The sequence below is a fragment of the Harpia harpyja genome, chromosome 12, assembly GCF_026419915.1.
Source record: "Harpia harpyja isolate bHarHar1 chromosome 12, bHarHar1 primary haplotype, whole genome shotgun sequence".
NCBI lineage: Eukaryota > Metazoa > Chordata > Aves > Accipitriformes > Accipitridae > Harpia > Harpia harpyja.
In genome coordinates, this window is record NC_068951.1 from 26,746,679 (window position 1) to 26,768,744 (window position 22,066).

Genomic DNA, 22,066 nt, shown 5'->3' on the forward strand with positions numbered 1-22,066 from the left:
TTTAATCTCATCCTTGCAATATCTGTATCTTGGTATCTTGCTACCTTGCTACCATGGCCTTGAGGGAGTTTCCAGACATGGGAACAGTAACATGCCTAACAACATGGTCCACAAAAAAGCAGTACCCTACATCAGCTTCTGCTTGGAGTACTGAAGGAAGCATCTGGCTGGGACCTACATCCAGTCCAGAGAGAAACATGACTTTGCGTGCAGGATCCACAGTTACCAAACCACTCCTATATATGGGAGCATGAGTCAGACTAACTCTGTCATAGCAGGAGGTGGTGAAACTTTTGTTCTTTCCATTTCTCAGCCCACTGATCAGACCCCTTAACTAGGATGTAGAAAATCCCATTCTGAGTACTTCTGATATAGAATTTGGCATGGGCATTTGGACTAGTATTTCCTATTTCCCAGCTGTTGCATTTGTCAAAGGGTGGTGAAGCTGCTTACTATGGTTTGTGCAGGACTAATCTGACTACATTGGGAAAAAGGGAGCAGCTTCAGCAGAAGAATGGGTACCACAAGATTACCTGTAAGGAGACACTCTTCTCTTGAAGCTGCTCCACTTTTCCCAATATTAAATACTTATGGAGCTGTGGAGAAAAGTACAACTGATAAATGAGCTGTTAGGCCATCTGCAAGGTAGGAGATGGGAGAAACTACCTGATCAGCAGGATACTTTCTGGACTTGAGAAGTCATATGCCCAGACTACAGGAGAAATTGAGATGCCTAGATACCTTTTTTTGATGGGAATTTAAGCATCCCAACAGGCGGGTTTTTTTGATGTTAGTTTCATACTTGCACAGTTCAGAACTGACGTGGGTGAACCACCTAATGACTGAGGTGATAAACTCTTTATCATCAATACATCAATACAGCAAGAAAGGTTATGAGGTTGCTAACGTTGCAGTGCCCAAAATGAACAAAGACTATTAACTTTATTGTCACCAAAGTCTCCAAGCATTTTTGGACAGGGAAGATTGTTAACGTCTGTGCAATGATGACAGCACAACATGGGTAACTTAATGCAGCCTGCCTTAAGAGCCCTGGAAAGTCAAAAGAAAAGGCATTTGTATTTCCTTTTCTCAAGGATCACATACAGCTGCTGTGTGTTTCCAAACAGCTGCAACCTTTGTCCAAGGAAGATGCAGTAATCTGTTTAGTGTCTGCATATTTGTCTGAAGAGTGCTTAACAAACCGTTGTGATGATCAGCACTTTTAAAAAGTGCCTTGCTATGGGCCAATTCCTCCTCCATGTCTCACACTGCAGACACCTCAAACACACATTTAGTGTAATTAAAACCTAACTATGCAGTGAGGATAACATATACAAATATTCAGCAATACCCAGAAACATACTCACCACTGTGTTAAAAGGTGGTAAAACAATAAAGCTTCCATGGGTTTCAATGAACAGAGGTCACAGTTACGCACTTTTGAAAATTTCCTTCTCCAAAGTCTATAAATACCTGCAGTTACCATGCAAGTGTTCTTATGGTGACTTATAACAGCCTTATTTGTATTCACATGGAGAATTTCAGGTACAAAATTCATGGCTGCCTGCTGTCCCCAGGCTGAGTCTCTCTGAACAGAGGGCAACCAGTCTTTGTAGCCACAGTGAAGTTTATCACTGGCAGCTCCTTGCCAAAGCTGAAAAATTATCCACAGCATCAGTGATGCCAAGCAGGCACCCCATTACCCTTCCCCACTGGGTCAGTGTCCAAGTGTCCTAGCAGAGAGGAAGGCAGCCTGGTCACTCAGACCTATTTCCACCCTTCAGTGTGATGTCCTGGCATCAGGTTAACCTCAGACACCTTAGGTGAGTGCCCTGGCTGGCTCAGAGCTTTTCCACCAAGCTTTCCCTCCAGGACCTTGTACCTGCCTATCTCCATCTGTCCTCTGCCAGACTGATGGGCTCTGAAATAAGCCTCAGGCCTTCTCTTGTGACCTCTTCCTTGGTGGGACAAGGCATGGCACCCGTTTCAGTACCCCCATCAGCTGTTTTGCAGGGTCCGGGACGTATTTAGTGCTGGGACCAGAGATCCTGTCACACAAAGCCAGGGACAGACCCCTCGTACAATCACGGAGGGAAGGTCAAGTCAGAGCGTGGGTTAACCAGAGGGCTGAGAGAAGGGTGATCCTCCCAGTCACAGCATGGGGCAGTTCAATGCTTCAGCTTGAGTGACACTTGTGGCATCTGGCTCTGCAAAATACTTGGGGATCAGAGGGATACACAATGGTGAAAGAGTAAGCGCTATGATAAACACAGTTTCTTACACCCCTGGAATTAGCTGGTTTTTTTCTTGAATGCCCAAGACAGATACTACAAAAAGCAGTAGCCTGTGAAAACATCCGATAAAAGGTGACTGTAATGGCTGAACTACAGATTGTGGTAATTAATTGTAGGAGTAAGAACAGGAAAAAAAATCAGCAAAGTAAAACATTCTTTTAAAGGTTAAATACATCTAAATGTGAGTGAATTAAGTATTTAAATGAAGACTTCAAACAAATTAGTGTCTTTTATCCTTTGGATTATGTAAATGCCATCTATATCTTACAACTTTAACAAACTTTACAATTTTATGGTAGCACATAAGTGCAGCACATGTTGAAGCTAATGAAATAATTGTCCGTGTATGTATGTAAACCACCCTAGAATAGCTAAAGCTAAAGCAATTAATGAAGATACTAAAGGTAGACACAACAGCATTCAAAACAAGCCAAGAAATAAGGTTATTTATAGATATTAAGTATTAGTAATGGTTTGCTGCAAGTTCCAAACCACTTAGAAAGCCACTCTGCAACTCTGTTACACAGATTTATTGTCACACTCCCTCCCTCAGCATCACCAGAAAATCAATAGACACTTGCCTGATATGATCATATAGCTTTTCTTGGGAAGAAATTCTGTATATTACTGAATCTAGCAGAATGGTTGGGGTGTTATTTCTTCAGTTCCTTATTTGGCAAAGGCAGTTTTATCCACAGGCCTGGTACAATGAATTTGTATTGACAAGATCACTGTAGTGTGACTATATATTTCAATAGTTCTCACTGCCTCCAAAAACAAGCAAACAAACAAAAAACCAAACCCCGGCAAACCCCAAAATGCAGATGATAAGACTGCTTTGTTGTCTTCTGCAGCAAACAGCAGAAAGTAAGCTTATACAACATTTTGCCTTTGTTTTGAGTTGTGATGGATGTGAATGTCATCGCACTATGAAGAGAAAGGAAGAACCTGATAATAACAGTGGGCATTAGCAAGTCTTTGGACACATAATCTCAGCCTTAAGGCTGAGTTGCAGCAATTAAATAAGCAGGATTTCAATATGGGATTTGCTGTGGAGTCACGTTTCCATCCTGACCCTAAAGAAAATGAGTGGGGGTTTTCTAATGGATTCACATAGGACCTCGATGCTGCAAAGCAGCTTATTAGTTTTGTTATTCAGCAAAGTCTTCTAGCATAATTAAAGGCTCCTTTAGGCCTCTTTCCTTACCAAGACTCACATCCTCACCAGCTGGCTTGGAAGCTGCAGCCAGCAATCCCAGATAGACACTGGGGGCAATGCTGCTTACTATCCCACTGGTACTCATGGCCTTCGTTCCTTCCAGAGCTCCCTGGAGATAGCCACTGCTGATAGCAATTTCAATATGATTGACTTTTATAGTTGTTGTTAGCCTGGGGAGAAAGAGATGGGCCAAATTCACTGACATGTAAGCCAAGGGAGGTCAGACAAAACAAAGCCGCCCCTCCCAGCTCAGTCCTGAAAGATGGCACTGAGCTAGAGAGATCAGTGCAGGACCCGTACATGGGATTTCATACCACAGTCCTTGGACATCCACCATCACCATTTAAGGGTGTACTGAGAGCTCCCAGCTGGGATGGAGGCAGCGAAAAGCCAGGAGTGAGTATTTGTCCAGGCCAGCAAACTCTCTTCCTTGAACTGCTCTAACCGAAGCCAGCCCCACAGGCAGAGGAAAAGTATCTCAACTATCCCAGCTGGCAACCATTTTTTTTTCCTTTTGAGGAAAAAAGTAAAATACCATTTATTAAAGAATATTTAAAATATCATTCAGCATTCGTTTGGGTTGATTGTTATAACAGCACCGTGTGGCTGATGCATCCCTGGAGTAAATGAGCCATTTGCTGCTGTAGAAAGGTATTTCTGCCCTGCCATTCTTGTCCTACTCTCTTGACTGCACTGACAGATCTAATCAGATACTTAATTGTGTTCTTTCAAAACTGAACAGTAAAGGCATTCAATGACCAGTGAAGATATTTCCAAAGGAAAACACTCACTTTCTCATGAAAAAAAAAAAAAAAAAAAAAGGTTTAGCTCTCTTTGGGACTGTGTTATTGAGAATGAATGGCTGTAAATGTGGATTGCAGATGATTTACTCTATATCCCAGGATTTGGGGGATGAGTCATATTACTGTACCAGACAATGGCTGGACAAATAAAAAAAATCTGCTTCCATTAGGAGAAAGAAATATATAGCAGAAGAAAGTAGTTCTTCAGTACACTGATAGAAACAAATACATATTCAAAAGAATTGTAGGACTGTATTTGTTTAGAGCATTAAAAAGGAAAATGCTTTCATGTCTAAGTTTTTATACTTGTTTATGTAGCAGCTGTATAATATATATGCATTATGTTTGCATTTTATATATCTGTATGCATGTATAAAAACTGTACATTTTTTAAAACTAAGTACTAATGTATTACCTGGCACGTCCTCAAGCCCTGGATCACTTCTGGACAGAAAGGCGGCAAACCCTAGAAATCTGCTTACTTTGGATCTGGCTTCTGACACTCCTTGATGGATAACAGATAACAGTGTCATTTTTAACAGTCCTTCAGCTGAGATAAAAACCTGTATATTAACTGCCATATTTCTGTGCTGTACCAGAGAATGTAAGCGACAGAGTTCGGGTGAAAAAAAATTACCCCTTTGGCTTGTGCTGATATCAAGGAATATTAAGCATTTTCTTCCAGCTCACTGAGCCCTCACAGATTTAAGGCAGACTAGTATAGCTGTCCACAGCAAGGTAATACATAGTACAGGCTCTTTTAGGAAGAAGTCTAGGAGATAGCCAGCCTGAGGAAAAATGCTGAGCTAAATTCAACAGAATATTATTGTTCATTTCTCTGCTCATTGGAACAGACTTTAGGAAAGGAAAGTGGATTTAAGCTCTACAGTGTGTGAAGTATATATTTGATAAGAGGTTGAATCAGGTGACTATTTATTAGAAAGTACAGCAGATGCTGAGTAACATTATCTATCCTAAAACAAGTCTGAGTTGTAGGAATGCCAACCTACTCAGCCACTAAAAGCAAAATCTAGGAACTGCATTTTGAAATGTGAAATTGGAAAAAAAGAAAGAGTAAGACACTTTTATAAGTGTGATTCTTAGTATGAAACTACTTGAATTAATTTTCCCCCTGTCTGAAAAGTGCCATATCATTAATAGTAATATAGATTTGTGGACAACTGCCAGCCATACTTTGCTCAGGATAGAGAAAAGCAATGCAGAATTATACTCCATCATTCACCAGACTGCTTAAACTCCTTTTACTTCAATAGAGGCCTATCATAATATTACAGAATACTTTATAAATGTTCTGTAATTAGTTTCCAGAAATAAATTAGCTAACAGTGGATGAATCACAGACTTTTTTCTGCACACCCAAGGCTGATTAACCCTCAGAGATACTTGAACCTGGAAAAGTCACAACTGGATGCAGTGTTATAGCCTTGCCAGCCCTGTACAACTTTCTCATAATCAGATCCTGGCTTTCATTGCTGCTTCTTGCTGTCTCCAAAGACATCCACTCCCATTGGTGTGATACTTGTCTTGCTTTTTCAGGAGTGATGTGGAAGTATAGCAGGGTTGTTCATGGCTCAACTAAGCTTCCAGCTCCCTTTGAAGTCAAGAGAATGGCAGACTGTGCATATTAGAGTATTTCTCTTACTGTATTTCCCAAAAGAGTGCTGTTTGCGAACTTGCCAACCCTAAGCAGTTACTAGTTTAGCGTACAGGACAGCAGCAGCTGCTGGGCACATGCCAATTCTTCTATTAAATATCAACAGCACAGCCACCTGAAGCCACCAAGAACACAGCAGAACTAAGAGGAAAATGCTACAAAAAGTCATCTATACATTTATAACCTGTGCTGCTGTTGGCAGGCTGCAATAATCACATAACCAGCCATTCAAAGCAGGGCTGAAGAGAAAGCAACTCCAAATAAAATGCAGCTAGGAGTAAAGGTGAATGCAAACTTCCAAGTGACTGTCCCCCCCTTTGGGGTTTGTTGCTGGTTTTCTACTTCTCAAAAAACTTTGCTGTTGCTTTGAAAACCTCTGATGCTATTACAGCTGAAGTATTAATCAGCAGTTTACTTGTTAATGTCCTGATTTGGGCCAACAGCGGAACACTGGCTGGTTTGTTTCTGACAAAGGTTGTAAAGAAAGGGCTCTGGGCTGGGGAGCACAGAGCACTTCAGTTTTGCTTTTGGAGAGCAGTGAAGATTGCTTTTTGATGTACAACTGCTTCCATCACAGATTTGATACAGGGCCTCCAGCATACAAAGCTGCATCCATGATTATGGAAATAAAGCCATAGGGTGGGTATAATAGGACTTTGGCAACACATCTGAATGAGTTAATGAAAGTCCTCCCACCTCCATTACTGTCCAGTGATTGCACACCTCTGCATTTGCTGTTTACCTCGACACATATTGGGGCAATAAATACTGAGTTATCACATGAGATTCTGCAATATTTGCAGAAAGTAGTTTTATTCTTTCTCTTTTCTTCATAGCACCTGTAGTAATGAAGTCATGAAATCGTTACTTTAATTCCACTCCTGTTTTGTCCCATCTTGCAAAACAAAGCGAAGCAAATGGGAGATCTCACACTAGAGCACATTTCCTGCTACCTTGCACCAATGCTGTCGGTCATCATCATCATCATCAACACACTGCCCACCGCCATTTTTCAGCATGAAGAGCTCTGGTCTTTCTGTTCAAAGCCAGTCCTTCATATACCATAGAAATTGAAGGAATTTGGCATTGTCTCCTCTTCCTGCAAGCAGGCAAGGAGCCAGAGTGGAGGGGCAGGGCCAGCCTCCAAGGCAGAGTTCTCTCCAGTTCCTAAATGTCTCTGCAAGACCTTTCTACCAGCAGCCTTTACAACACGAGTAAACATCTGTTTGCAGTAGCAGGGGCTCCTTCACACCACAAGTACTTATCGTAAGAAATCACCTGAGGCACTAACACCTGAGAACAGAGAACAGCCACCTGTGCCCCACCCGACCCCCCAGGCAAGTACCAGCCTTCACTGGAGGAACCACAGGGCTGCCCATGGGACACCAGAGCCTCTGCGAGCTGCTGGCGTGCATAGGATGTTTCTGAGACAGCCCCATCTTTGGGGAACAAATGCTGCCTGCTGGAGTGTTCTGCAGAATTTCCTCCTTCTCATATCCAAGATCACGGAGTCTCCATTCGGATTAACACTCAGAGCAACATACTCAACCATAGCTCTCAAAAGCCAAGCCCAAGTATTTCAATGGCAACTATTTTCCTGGGGCACTGGCAGCGGCCATTGTACCAGTACAGCTGCACTCTCAGAAATCAGGCACTTCAGATTTAGGTGCTAAACAAAGAACTTAAAAGCTTGAACGTTGCTGGGGGAGGGAGAGGAGCCAAGAGAGATTTCGGAAGGCATTTATGTGCTCGAAGTTAAAGATGGGAAAATGCTACTCATCTGGGACATGCAATTCTTGGAAAAATCCAGACTTAGTTATCTTACTCTACTGAATCTGCAGATGTTATTCTGACTACTTTTTTTTTTTAGAAATACGATCGCATCTTCTGTAAGAATTTAAATTATCTATGTGCCTAATTTGTATTGTTTATCAGTGTTATGCTATGAAAAACAGATTACACATTCAAGACTCACCAGAGTGGCTGCAGAGTTTAATGAAGGCACAACTGATATGCTGCTGCAAATGCCAGCTGGTTTGCACAATAAAAGATGAGCTGAGATGAAAAAAAATAGTTTTCCTGAGCTCATGCCTATTTTGCAATGATTATTAAAAGGCAGTCCCAACACTGTGTTAGGAAAGTGGACAGATGAGTACCAGAGACATTCTCCTGTCCTTATGAATGCCTGTTAATAAAGCACAATTTAAAAAAAAGTGAAATATATTACAATCTAACTAATATTTTCACAGAGAAAAATTGTTTCAAACTTACAGACAGGCACTGGGATGAGGTAGACTTTGTATGTGGATGTCATGATGGTACAAAAGAAATGCTATGGAAGGTGGGTGACCCACAGGTTAAGTAGGTCATTCATGGAATGGGATTAAAAATTGAAATGAAGTTGAAGAAGATATAGGGAAAAAAATGGGCAACAGAGGGTAGAAATACCATAGGAAAAGCAAGGGTAGCAATCCAACAAGAGCAGACCGTTGATATGCTAGGTATCATTGACAGCAGCAGAGGCAGAGTACTAAACTCCTAACCTGAGGTGTAACGGTCCATATTTATCAAGCAGAACACAAGTGGTATGAGTGACAGGTGTGTCCATTAATAATTGCGACGAAGCTTAAAAGAGCAGAGAATCACTAAAAGTTTGCAAACAAACAGCCTTTGAAAAGGTGGGGTGCCAGGGTGGGCAGTGTGCACGCCCTCCCTCATCCTCCTCCCGGGGATGCTCCGATGCCTGTCTGGTGGGTGAGCTGGTGCCGGGTGTCCCCAGCCGCAGCCCCAGGGTGCAAGGACACAGCTGCTGGCCCAGCCAACATGCTCACATCATGCTCACGTCATTCCCGGTGGGTGAGCAAAAGCCTTCACAGAGCCGCTAACCCAGGAGAGAGAAGGGGAAAACGTGTGTTTGCCTCCTGTCCCCCAGCATTTTTCATCCTGCTCTAGGTCACTTCAGCCACAAATGTCAAACTAATTAAGAGAAAACAAGTCCTGATTTGAATTCCGAAGCTGAGACTGCAGCCTTGTCAAATTTCTTCTGTTGTCAGTAATTTGTGTTTTCTTTGGGGTTTTTTTGTTCCTCTCTCTGGTTTGAGCTGTCTGCAGGAGGGGAAACAAGCCCACTCTGAGAATATTTCTGAGGTATTATGCCTAATGGGCCAGTATTCAAGTCTGTCTGTTTACCTTAAAAGGCACCTGATCTCGTTAAAAAGGCTAATATGTGCTGCAGACAAAATCCTAACTAAACCTCTTAACTCTTTGGATGTTTATCTACTGTGGTATTGAATTTAGTGTGTAACGTCTGAGGTGTGCTGCCAATGATAGATTCAGGTTGTAATTTCTGCAGGGGCAGAAGCTGAGTCTTCTGTATGCAAATTGCTGACAATGTTAATGGCCATCAGCAAAGAACAAATAATCCTACTAATAATGCCAGCACCAGTTTCTTGTCTGTACCACAATCCATTCTTAGGAAAGAGTTGTAACTGAATGTAATGTCTTCCCCACACACACACACACACATTTATGTAGAAATATTCATCTTGCAGGCTTTAATGCAATTAAAAGCTTTGGGTGTTTTTTGCAGAGGCATCCAAAGAATAAGATATTCTACCCAGGAATGCATGTACATTATAAGACCTGCATATTTGCATGTCTTTTTGTTCTTAACTTCTTTTATTAAAAAAAAAAAAAGTTATGCCATTTGAATAGGAATTTTAGGCAGCAGAAATATAATTTACACATATAGTTGAACTCCAGAAATACTGCCCATGTGGTCAGACATGCAGCTTGACAGATTCTTGTCTCACAACATTCAACCTGCTCACTAGCTGTGAATGCTTAAATCCCTATCCATCACAAACACTCCTGAGCTTGTGTCACTGATCTGTTGTAATACAAAGGCTCACTGTCTTTCTTCATGGCCCATCAAATTTGAAGGTACATTACTGATACTACTGGGAAAAAAAAACCCTGCATCAATCCTGCTCACTTACAGGAGGCCACTCTCTGGGATGGGTTTGAAACCTCTGTGGAATTGGAGACTATTGGCATTGGGATTATGCAGCTAAATGAGTAAATCCATCTACTCTCATTAAGTTGGCAGTATTTACAATAAATAATACTTTCAAACAGAAAATAAAATGTCAGGGATTTTCTATATCTTACTATATTTTCTATGCAATGTTCACAAAAGATTGGCTATTTCACATTATTAATAATTTGCTGAGAAATGGATTGGAAAGGTTGAGCTTTATGACAATAGACTGAGTTGCAGTGGTTTGATTTCTTTGTGTGCATTTCAGCAGTGCATCAGCAGCTGGAGGATATACTGATTCTTAGGTGACTGTTTTGGTACCAGCAGCAACACAGAATTTATTGTCTGCTGTCATTCATTAAGCCACACATTTAAACAGAAGAAAGTACCTGAAGACGATTAGCAGTGTAAATTACCAAAAGTAATATAGTTAAAATAGTTTTGAATTAGCTCTACAGTATGTCAGTGTCACTGAGAAGACCGTTAGGAAAACAGAGTAGAGTTAATGAAACATCACTTCACTGTCAAGAGCTGAAGCACAGCAAGTGAAGGACTTGTTAGGACAAATTGTGGTAGTGGTGAATGAGGACGCAGCTGGAATGGCGCTGGAAAACAGGACCTAACACCAATTGCAATCTGTGCCATGGGGCAATGTCAGATGTCACTGTAGTTTTTTATGGTGGTCTCCACTACATTTTAGCAAAATACCCGCTGTGACGCCCAAATCCCTATTTAGCATCACTGCTGGCCAGCAAACAGGGCTAAGCATAGGGGAAGAGTTGCTCATCTCTGCAGTGGGCTTCCCTCTCTCTGGCAGAGTTTTCGACAAGATTTCTGTGCCTATGGGCCCTGTGGAAACCCACAGACTCCCAGCCTGCAAGCTTTTCAGTATCATTTCTTTGATACTATTTGCATTGCCTACTTTGTAAAATAAAGTCCATGAAATTGTGTTTCTGGGTGTATGTGGTTAATGAAATACTGAATAATGACACAAACTTCTCTGTATGTAACAACCTCAAAATTCTCCAACCTGGCAAATAATGACTTTTTGTTCAAAGCAGACTTGCTCACTTGGCAAGTGGCAGGAAACTTCAGGAGAGACAGATCAGTGCGAGCTGGTCACACCGCCTCCCAGTGGGATAAAGAACGATCCCAGTGCTACCCTAGGATGCCTGGAATGCCCAAGGGGCTCTCAGACTCAGGGGAAACAACAATGCAACCAGATCTCTGAAGGTGTTCAGACCATATTATCACAGCTCCCAGGAAGGGCTCAAAAAATCCCACGAGGCCTCTCTTGTTTAAGCATCTGAAAGTATTTCAACGGTCTGTTCTCTTCTTTTCTTGGAAGAAAACTCCCCATCGACTGATTTTGGGTACAGGCTCATAAAAGGTGCATTACATCCTTTCAGGGAGCTGTCACAACCTTGCTGTTATCGTGAGAAAATGATTTATATGAACCTGGTGTGACACAGCATCAGCAAGAAGAAGGATGAGCGCTGCAGACTGGGAAGGAGCCTTCATGAGCTGGGCTTCTAGCAGCCCAGTGTCATCCTTGCCTCGCAGCAACAGCCAAAATCCTAGTGGGAGCATGCTGCACTGGTGGCAAGGAAGAGTCCAAGCTCAGAAGGCATTGCCCAGGAAACACTCCAGAAGAAATTACCTGTGCAATACTTAAACTGCTTTTAACACCAGGTCTGCTCGCATCAAGACAATATTGTTTATGTGTACCCACACATTGCTACAAAACTAGAAGACTAAAATGCACTTGGGACAAATAAAGACCTTCAAGTTATTGACTTGACACACTGGTTTTAGTTATTACCTCTGTTTTCAGCGTTATCATCTATCAATGATCAAATTCCCAGGATACCTTACAAATAGTTCATTTAATTATTAAACTATCACAGAAGAATGTAACATTGGCTGTGCTATGCAGCCACATTTCTCAGAGCAGAATGGCATTACTTTAAGACACAAAATTGCATAATTGTATGCTTACTGTTCTAGTTACAGCATTTACAAGCATTATATTTTATCTTAAAAAAAAAAAAAAGGGTTCATAAATGACCCTGTCAAATCAGATAAAGCAAAGAGTTTATTTTATGTCCAGTAATGAAGGAAAAGCAAGAATTCCCATGACCAGCCAAATGCTACTGATGATGAATGCAGGTAATTCTGGGGCAGGTACCCAACAAACCATGCACAGGGGTGAAAGGGTATTCCAAGAGCATTACTGTAGTGTTTTATTTCTGTCTTATTTCATACATTCCTTTCCTGTTGCCTTTCAGTCTTTTTCCTTTCAATTTTTATTTTCATTTTGTCTTTCTGCTCTTTCCATGCCTTGATGGACTGCTGAGAGCATGGAAAGTGAGTAAAGTCCTTGACCACCTTGAGGAGTTCACATTATTTCAGTAAATTATGCACATTTCTTCTGTACAGGGTCTGGGGACTTCCAGCTTACTGTAAATGACATTTCTTGCTTTACTCATGCAAAGCTTTACTATGATTAGAACCAGGAATGCTTTTGTTGCACAAGACCAAAGCCACCTGTTGAGAAGCTGTTCAGAAAGAATAATATTAAACTACAAACCAAACAACACATTGCCTTCCTATGTTTAATGAGAGCTTCTTTTTTCTTACCTTGCCAAGTCTGGGATGCTTTCAAAATTAAATGTCATTCCTGAGGCCTAGAGACTTTCAGGTTGGGTTAAAGCCAGACCTAAGTGAATCAGAAATTAAAATATTTATTGAATTGTAGAACTAGAAGTAGAAATATAGAAATGCTTCCAAAAAACATCAGAAGTCTTTCCAAAGGGTCCATCACACTGTAGCAACCAGAGGCAGGTTGTGGCCAGAACGTATTTAAACAAAATGCAGAAAAAGCTATAGAGGAAAATCAAAGCGTTCCTTGACAAAGTCCTCATTTGATTAAATGCACAGCAGGGTTTTTTGGCTTTAATTCATTGTGATGTTCAGATCTGTGGGGTTTAAATCTCAGTGCAGGCTTTCCACTGCTGTGTGTTTATGGAGTCACTTACACCTTTGAGAAGTATTTTCAGGGAGACTACAAAGTGGCCCCAAATTCAAATGGTTTTGTCTTCTCCATGCTTTGCTGACGAGGGCTAGGTGGGACCATACACCAGAGACCAACCTCCAGGTCCAGCCTCTGCTGGGGCAGCAAGTGCCAGACAGGGTCAGGCCCCATGATGTGCACGTGGGTACCGAGTGTGCACCTCCCCAAACCAGAGAGGTGTGAGTCAGCACGCTCCTCTGCGGTGGAGCAGAATAAATAGCAGTGGGAAAGAAAATATGAAGGAGGCCAGAAGCAGCTGGGAACACTCATCTTTCCTCGTGTCTTTTCACTGCGTTGGGAACAAAAGCCCAGCTCCATGAGAAGGCAGAGCTAGCCAATGAGATGCAAAAACATTGATGTTTTCTGAAGGTAAAACCATTTCTAAAATCAGCTGGAGTCCTGCAGAGGACACCGCAGGCACTGGCACGTGTGCGTGGTGGCTCTGCAGGGGCTGCTGCCGGGCAGGGGACTGGCACCCTCCCAGCTCTCTCGTCTGAAGCGTCCCTCCAAGTGGCTCATTGACTGCGTAGGTACATTTGGAGACTTTTGTCTCATATCTGTCCCTGCATTGGCTGAAATGATTTTACAAGGTTTGGAAGCCTCTGCGTAACCTTTATGCACAAAACAGGTTACAAATTTCCTCAAATCCAGCAAACTCATATATTATTCCCCTTATATTTATATTCCCTAATACTTAGAAGTAGTCAACTGGAGGCACTGTCCCTGCTTTCTGCTAAGCAGACTGCTTGCTGTGCTCAGTACCACATAGCTCCTGGATGCCACCCTACATGGCAATAAAAAAACATGGGTTATGCTTGGAAGACATTAATGTAAAGAGAAAAGAGACATTACTGAACACCATGGGAGTACAGTAGTTTCATTTCTCTGTTCTCACACCCTGTGTCTCTGGGGCTGCCCTGGCTCTGTGGTAAGAGTTGAGGAAGAGCAGCCTACAGCAGCTGCAAAGCTTCAGCAGCCGCAAGAGTTGCCGGTGCTCTTTCCCCTTTCTGTTTTACGGCAGGATGCATAGTTGTGCAGTGAGAAAGCGGGACGTTCATCCAGCTACTTTTGCAGAAGAATGAAGACAGTTCTTAGACACTTTAACACCCAAATATTAGCAATGACCACAAAACCACTTCTCAGGCATCTGTCTCGGAAATATTATTTTGACAACGTTTTTCAAAAGTGCACACAGCATCAAGAAACATGTACTTTAACACACAGGGAGGCTCCCCGGTGCTTCTGGACAGGGCTGGAGGATGCTAGGGCTCTGCCGACTTATACGTAACACAGTTGTTACCATTAAATTCATTTGTGTCAAGGTAGTGCCCCAAAACCCCAGGTGAGATCAAGAGCCAGCACGCCAGACATAATGCAAACCAACGGGTAATTTCTACCCTGAAATGTTGCCAGATTAGGTAGCAGTGGAAGCAGGCAGGGGGAGTCAAAGTATCACTGCCCTTGACCAACAAACAGGTGAGAAACTGAGACAGGGAGAAGGTGATGGCAAACTCTTCTTTCCTACATGGAGAATCAAAGCAGAGTGAGCTACTGAGGCTTACAGGGGAGAAGTCTGTGACAGAGCTCAAAACTATAACCCCATCTCTGAAATCTCCATCCTGAGTCTGAAGTAGCCAACCTCTGACTTTCTGTCTAACTTTCAGAAGCAAGCATGAAGGGACAAAACCCACAGCTCATCATTCAGAGGTGCCAATGGTTTTGACACACTACTTCATTTATTTTTAAAAACCGAAATAGCTATCAGGAGGAAATTAGCTACTAAAGAGAAAGAAAAGATCATGTGCCCTCCAGCACTTTCTGGAACCTGAAGAACACTTTCTTTTATCTGGGTTTGGGGTTTTTTTCTTTTTCCTTTTTTAAATTACCCAGTCATTATTTATCCCTGAAGACTTACTGCTAAATGTTCATTAATTTCAATGGTCAAGACCCGATCCTGAGACCAGACTCAAACATCTCTCTTATTTGTGCAAGACCTTGAATAATGTTAGCCAAATTCCCTATTTCTGATATAATTCAGCTGACTTAGAGGGAGTTACTCACACTTTATAGCGACACAAATGAGAGGAGATTCAGGTTCAATGTTTCATTTTCCATCCGCATCAGAAGTTAACTAACAGCTTTATTCCCTGATCCTGCTGAAAGAGCTGATGACAGCAGTACACAAACAAAGGTGCCTTCACAGGCAAAGAGTTGTGTATGTTGTTGTTGTTAACAAACATGCCCATGTTAACCTCAGCCTCATTAAAATACAAGAAAAACATTCATCCTGGGATCCCAGACAGGCAATTGGTACAAAAGGATATGTTCTAAGCATTAAAAAACCCACACAAAATGCTCCAAAACAAACAGGAAAAAACCCCACTGTAAACCTAGGGTAGGTAAATACCCAAAATTATAAACCTTAAAAAAGAAAATATGTTTTCTATGTCCGGCCTAGTATGTCTTGAATCATGGATAAAAGGATTTAGCGTTCTTTTTACTCTAGCCACTTTTAATAGGAAAATCCAGGTGCAGATGTGGGCTTGATTCCAGTGCCAAGCTGCCTGCTCTGTTTAATAAAGAGTTTAATGCAACTTAATCCAAAGAAGCAAAGAGCCCTAAGACACCAGCACTAGAGATTCAGAATCCTAATTAATTTTCTGTTGGTCACAGTTGTCACAGAGATTCCCTTGCTTGTGCTTCTGCTAATATGGTTTAAAAAAAAAAAAAAAAGTCCAATAAACTGTGTTTGCACTCAGTTGCAACTCCTAGTGAAATTATTAATATTTATACAAGAAAATAGAATATTACCAATCAGAATTTTTCAGTTATCTCTTCCTTCCCCTTGCTTTGTCCCTGCCCATGACATTGTTCTGTCATTAATGAAGGGATAAGCATAAATGCATGGAAATACCGCTGGCTGAGCTTGCCTCATCGTACGCTGGTGTTTAGGAACAGGAAGCAGAAGCAGATGTTCTCACCTCTGCCAGCAAACCTGCAGGGAGGCACGACACAAGAGCCTTCCCACCACATGAGGAGAAACAATTTTGGGCTTGCGAAGATGAGCAGGTTATTTGAATTTCATGGGCTAGTGACACCATTTTGCAGGAAGCAAGCGTGTGCCATGCCCTCCTTGACCTGGAAGAAGTCACTGACAGAAAAGCCATTAATTATTACACATGCAGCAGCCACTGCCCTCCCACCGTGCCACACACAGCCAGGGCCACACGCGCAGGCCACCCACAAACTCCAAACTAAATGAGTCAGGAAGATAAGCAGCAGCAAAATGGCCTTAGTGGGACATGCAGTGACGGCATCAAGAAATTCAGCAACACAACAGCCAACGCAAGGGAAAGCTAACCAGCACGTTAACCGCTGCAGCTGACTGGAGGTCTAGTTTTGTGGAGGCAAATGCTAACCATAGGGAGGAACAGTCTTTCCTGGGAGGCTGTGCAAGAGGCTTTCCCAAAGTGACAGACATGTCTGCAATTCCTGAAGGCCATGCCTCTCACCCATTTGGAAGTGGGCAGCAGCTGCCTGCATTTACGATACACAGACCACTGTCCCCAGGGACAGGCGTTGGGCTGGCCATATGCTCAGCACACCTGGAGCAGCTTGCGTGTCCAGTACCCACACGTGGTAACGTGGACGTTTTAAGAAGTCATTTGTTTCTAGGAACATAGACCACACCCTGGTTGCATTTTGTTCTGGACTAGGGTAAAGTTCTGATTGAGAAAAACACTGCCAGGCACCCAAATAATGTATCACAAATTCAATATACTCAATACAAATGAACAAACACCAGAATTTCTGACCTGTAGCCATAATACCACTTTTGTAATATGATGACACCATACCAAGTTATTTTATTTCCTCCCGATTCAAGAGCCAAATGCTATTTGCTGAAAGCCAGTTCAGTTTGTCTGAACTTAATAAAATATCCTCTTGCAACAAAGCATAAGGATTTTCTTCTGAAAGAAAATAATAAACATTTGACAATTTAAACAAACTGAACCCTGCTGAAACCCTTTGAGGCTCAAATATATTGCTTTTTTTTTCTTCCCCCTAAATCACAGATTTTAATAAATGACAGAAGTAGACCATGTTATACAAGGGATTGTTATTAAGCAGATTGGGAAAAATACTAAATGTCCAGTGTTTGCCCGTTCACTGAAAACAGTTTCGTTGCATTGATTGGTTTCACCTTTACCATTTTCATGCCCATTTAAAGATACCTAAAACAAAATGAGTTCCAATGAGGACACAAGCACTGATAAAGTACATCTGTTCCTGTTCAGTGAAAGTGATCCCATGGTATTCCAAACTACACACAAAGCAAGAGTAAGAGATTTTACATAAGGAGCCGGAGAAAACATCTGAGGCAGTGGCGGTCCCACTGCCCATGACTGCTGCCATTCTTTGCTACTTGGGTTTGGATCTCCAGCTGATCTTCGTTTGAAAATTTTCAGCTCTTGAATTTGCTCCCTCCTCTGCTCTCTACCTTCCCCAGAAGGCTGAAGGGAAAGTTTCTGCAAAGATCAAGAGCCTATCGATAGTGCCTCCTGTCCTAAGAAATTTGGCATAAAATTATGATTACAGCCTGTTTTTAAAAGAAGCTTTTTATAACCCTTTTCCATGTGAAGACAGAACCACTAACCAAGCACAAGGCAATCACTGTACAAACTGATTTCCACTACTGCAGCAAAGGACACTATAAAAGATTTCTTTTTGCCCATCTCCCTTTATTTATGCACAGTAAATTACACAGTCAAGAAAATAGCAATAAAAAATAATCACAAAGCCTATTGCATAATTAATTTCAGGATTTTTTTTTTTTTTTAAATAATGCATGTGATGACCAGTTTTTGGAGAGCTACCGATCTGGTCACATACAGAAAATTTAATTATTCTTTAAATTATTTAAAGAGCAGTGGCGTTCTTCACCAGGTAACACACCTGTAGATTATCTCCTTGGAGACTTGAGTTCTTTCAGCCTGGAGTTCATTACAACCTGGAAACCTTCAGGGCTGATCTCTAATGGTAAGCACAGAGTCACCATCCGTGGGCAAGCAGCGATGATGAAGCAGTGTGCGAGGCTGGACCTCCACCACACCCAACATTACCAAAAACATTGGCTGGTGCCAGAGCTAGAGGGCCAGACTCCTTCTTTGCAACTTTTCTCCTCCTTTTTGCTGCTGATGGAGCTGCAATACTTGTACTACCCCATAGTGTTGGCTGCACTAGCAGAAGGCGGTAAAGTCAGGGCAATACACAGAGCTTTCCTATAGAGACCTGGTGAAGGTAATGTGCCATCACCTCCTTTTAGAGTCCATCACACCAGGTTGCTGGTGGGGGGAGTCTTTGGGTACATTACAACAGTATTTAATATGCCATGAGAATATCTGAGTCTGTATTTTGCTGTAAAGCCCCAAAACCCACAGAGGAGTATTGTGCAAAACAAGAAAACCACGCTATTTCACAACAGATGAGTTTTAACCAAGCTACACGTAAATACTGAGCTGTTTTTTAAGACCACCTAGAAACAGTGGCAGAGCAGCCCCTGAGTGAGGTGACACCTGAGTGCAGTTGGGCTGCCCAGGAGGTACTCAGCATCTGGAAAGATTGCACAAACCACTTAGAAAAACTGCCTTTGAGACTTCCGTTTTTCAAAAAAGAATGGTACCTCTACGGACTATGAACATCGATTCTCTCCCCATCAAAGGGAAGAATTATTTATTGTCCAGAACCATGGTCACAGAAATAAATGTTTTCAGATTACTGAGAGGGTTATACGCAAGAAGAAAAGGATTCAATTTGAGGTTTTACTTAAGAGGCAAACCCATTAAGGCCTGGTCTTTTCCCACTGATGTCTACAGCCCTTTGCCAGTGCTTTCAATGTCAGCAGGAGTGTGCCTTTCTTACTTGTAAGGAAAGACTGACTCTGTGATGATTACAAATGGAAAGACTGAATAATGCGTGCTGCTGAGAAAGTCCCGTGACTGGGGAAAATTCCTCACATCTTCTGCTGCTTTCACCATCATCATTTGGGCTATTTGATCTTGCGGTAGCACTTGCAGGGCTGGTCGGTGCCGCAGGGGCCAGCTCTGATGCTCCCAGCTCCAGGTCCAGCACCGTAATTGGAAAGAAAAGAGCAGGTTAAGATAAATCCATCAGAATGGACAGCTAAAGGCAGCAAGAGACAAACCCTTGTGGTGATGGAATTATCACAGCTTGGCTATTTCCAGGTTTCAATTTCCTGCAGACGTACAGGAAATATGGGAAAAATACAACTTAGATGTGTTTCAATTAAAACCACTGTCCTGATCTTCATGCCTTTCAAGATGAAAAAATAAATCTCAGAGTATCTGTATCTGAATCTGGGAATGCATTTTCCTTCTAATTTCACAAGACCTCCATAGCTGCAATTAGCTATTGAGACCATCTGTCTTTTCTTAGTCCTACCTAAGTATTCAGCAGCATTCAATGTCAATGCACATTTAGCACTTCACCATTTTCCCTTTCGGTTTGATGACAGCATCCCCCTAGATGTTGGTGGGAACTGGAATAGGCTCTGGAAGGAGTCGTGAATCTCTGTTAAGCTAATTTCCTTCTCTACAGAGTTTTCAAATACTCACTGTTTTAATCATATGATATTTCTCCAGGAGTTCTTTGTTGCAATCTAATGCACTAAAACATATCACCAGATGAAAATTACCAGAAAAATTCACTGACGTGCCAGAGCCAGCCCACTAAGTTGCTTTAAGAGCTGACGGGGAAGAAAAGTGCTTGTGAAAATGTAGATGAGTGAGTGACTTGACTGGCTCTCAGGGGCCAGGGGTAAAACCACCAGCAATGAGGCGCTGGGGGAATAAGAGAGGGTACTGAAAATTCAACTGCCTCGATATGTGGGCAAGGATACTAAAAGGTCTTCTTTCATTTTGATGCTATTTTTCTGGGCAACCACTGATTATATGTTTAGGAACAGAAGAGATATAAAAGAATTAAAAGACTGATTTTTTTCTCAGCAGGAAACAGAAGTCTACCCCACAACAGAAATCTTTCTCTATATTTTCACCATACTGAAAAAGTGACTCCTCTCTTTTCGTTGACAATATTCTACCTGTCAAGCAAAATTCAAGTCATTAGCTAATAGCTTCTTGAAACATAAGGTCTTTGCTTTCAGTTAATGGAAAGAGGCCATCACAAGAGAACTCGACTGTACCCTCCTGGTCTAATCCACCTCAGAAACTGCTGAAAGATGGTAATCGAGATGAGTAGGAATTAAGTATGGCTGTCTGGGGCCACACTTGGTCCCTATGGTTTTGCAAGATAGAAGATAGTGCATTCTTGCAAATTTATTTGTAACATTTTGCCTGCTCCCCACAAACTTATTTTTGCTCGTTTACCCCCACCCACCAGTAGCTAGTCATCCATCAGCCACAAAATTTACCACCAAGACTTATGTGAAGGTTTGCTGCAGAAAGCTAAAGGAAAGAAAAAAAAAAAAAAGATAATATGGAAAAGGGGGAAAAAAGATATTTTTTCCATTTCTGCAGATATCTCATGCTAGTGCTTCCTACCAAGAGCCACTTTCAGGCTGATCAAAATGGGATAGAGATGGTTTCATCAGTGTGCTACTGCTCCCTCAGCCACATTCTGACCTTGGGCAGGTAATTTAGCTGGTCTGTGCATCAGTTTTCCCCTCTACAGAAAGGAGGAATTGAATTTTGCCTTATAGGGGCATGCTGTGAAGCTGCAGAGTTTTAAGGCTTACAGGAGCAGACCTAATAAAGGGAGAAGATACAAGTCCCTGAGGCAAACGCAGCTCTTGGGTGCATTTCCCAGGACTTTGCCCTTACAGTGCATTTTACAAACAAGACCAGAAGGATTTAATAAAAGAAAGAGAGAAAGAAAGAAAAGGAAAAGAAAAGAAAAGAAGGAAGGTAAGTCTTGGTAAAAATTAAACATGAGATTAGCTATCATAAAATTAAATGTCATAAAATTAAATTTAAAACTTCTAAATTATGAGAGCTTTCAGATCAAAATGCTACACAGTAGCTCAAACAGAACAGAAATAAAAAAGCATTTATAGCCAACTGCCCTCCTGCCAACTACTTCTTTGCAGGCTGGGCTCAGCTTCCAGTTAACAGTTTGCAGGGAACACGATGATTTTCTACGTTGCAAAAAACTCTGCTCAGGAATCTCCAAGCACCTGAGAAGGTCCCTGTGGTACCACCCCCATGCCGCAACCATGCTGCTGTCCCAGCAGAGCAGCAGTCCCTGCCCCATGCAGGGCATTCCTAGACCACTCGCATCCTGCAGGAATAATGACTGTCAGCACATAAATAACCAACTACATCCCACTCGCCAGGCTGGTCTGCTGTCCTGGTTTCAGCTGGGATAGAGTTAACTGTCTTCCTAGTAGCTGGTACAGTGCTATGTTTTGAGTTCAGTATGCGAAGAATGTTGATAACACTGATGTTTTCAGTTGTTGCTACCTAGTGTTTAGTCTAAAGTCAAGGATTTTTCAGCTTCTCATGCCCAGCCAGCGAGAAAGCTGGAGGGGCACAAGAAGTTGGCACAGGACACAGCCAGGGCACCTGACCCAAACTGGCCAACGGTGTATTCCATACCATGGGACGTCCCATCTAGTATAGGAATTGGGAAGTGGGGGCGGGGAATTGCCGCTTGGGGACTGGCTGGGTGTCGGTCGGCGGGTGGTGAGCAATTGCACTGCGCATCATTTGTACATTCCAATCCTTTTATTATTGCGGTTGTCATTTTATTAGTGTTATTATTATCATTATTAATTTCTTCTTTTCTGTTCTATTAAACCGTTCTTATCTCAACCCACGGGTTTTACTTCTTTTCCCGATTTTCTCCCCCATCCCACTGGGTGTGGGGGGAGTGAGTGAGCGGCTGCGTGGTGCTTAGTTGCTGGCTGGGGTTAAACCACAACATCT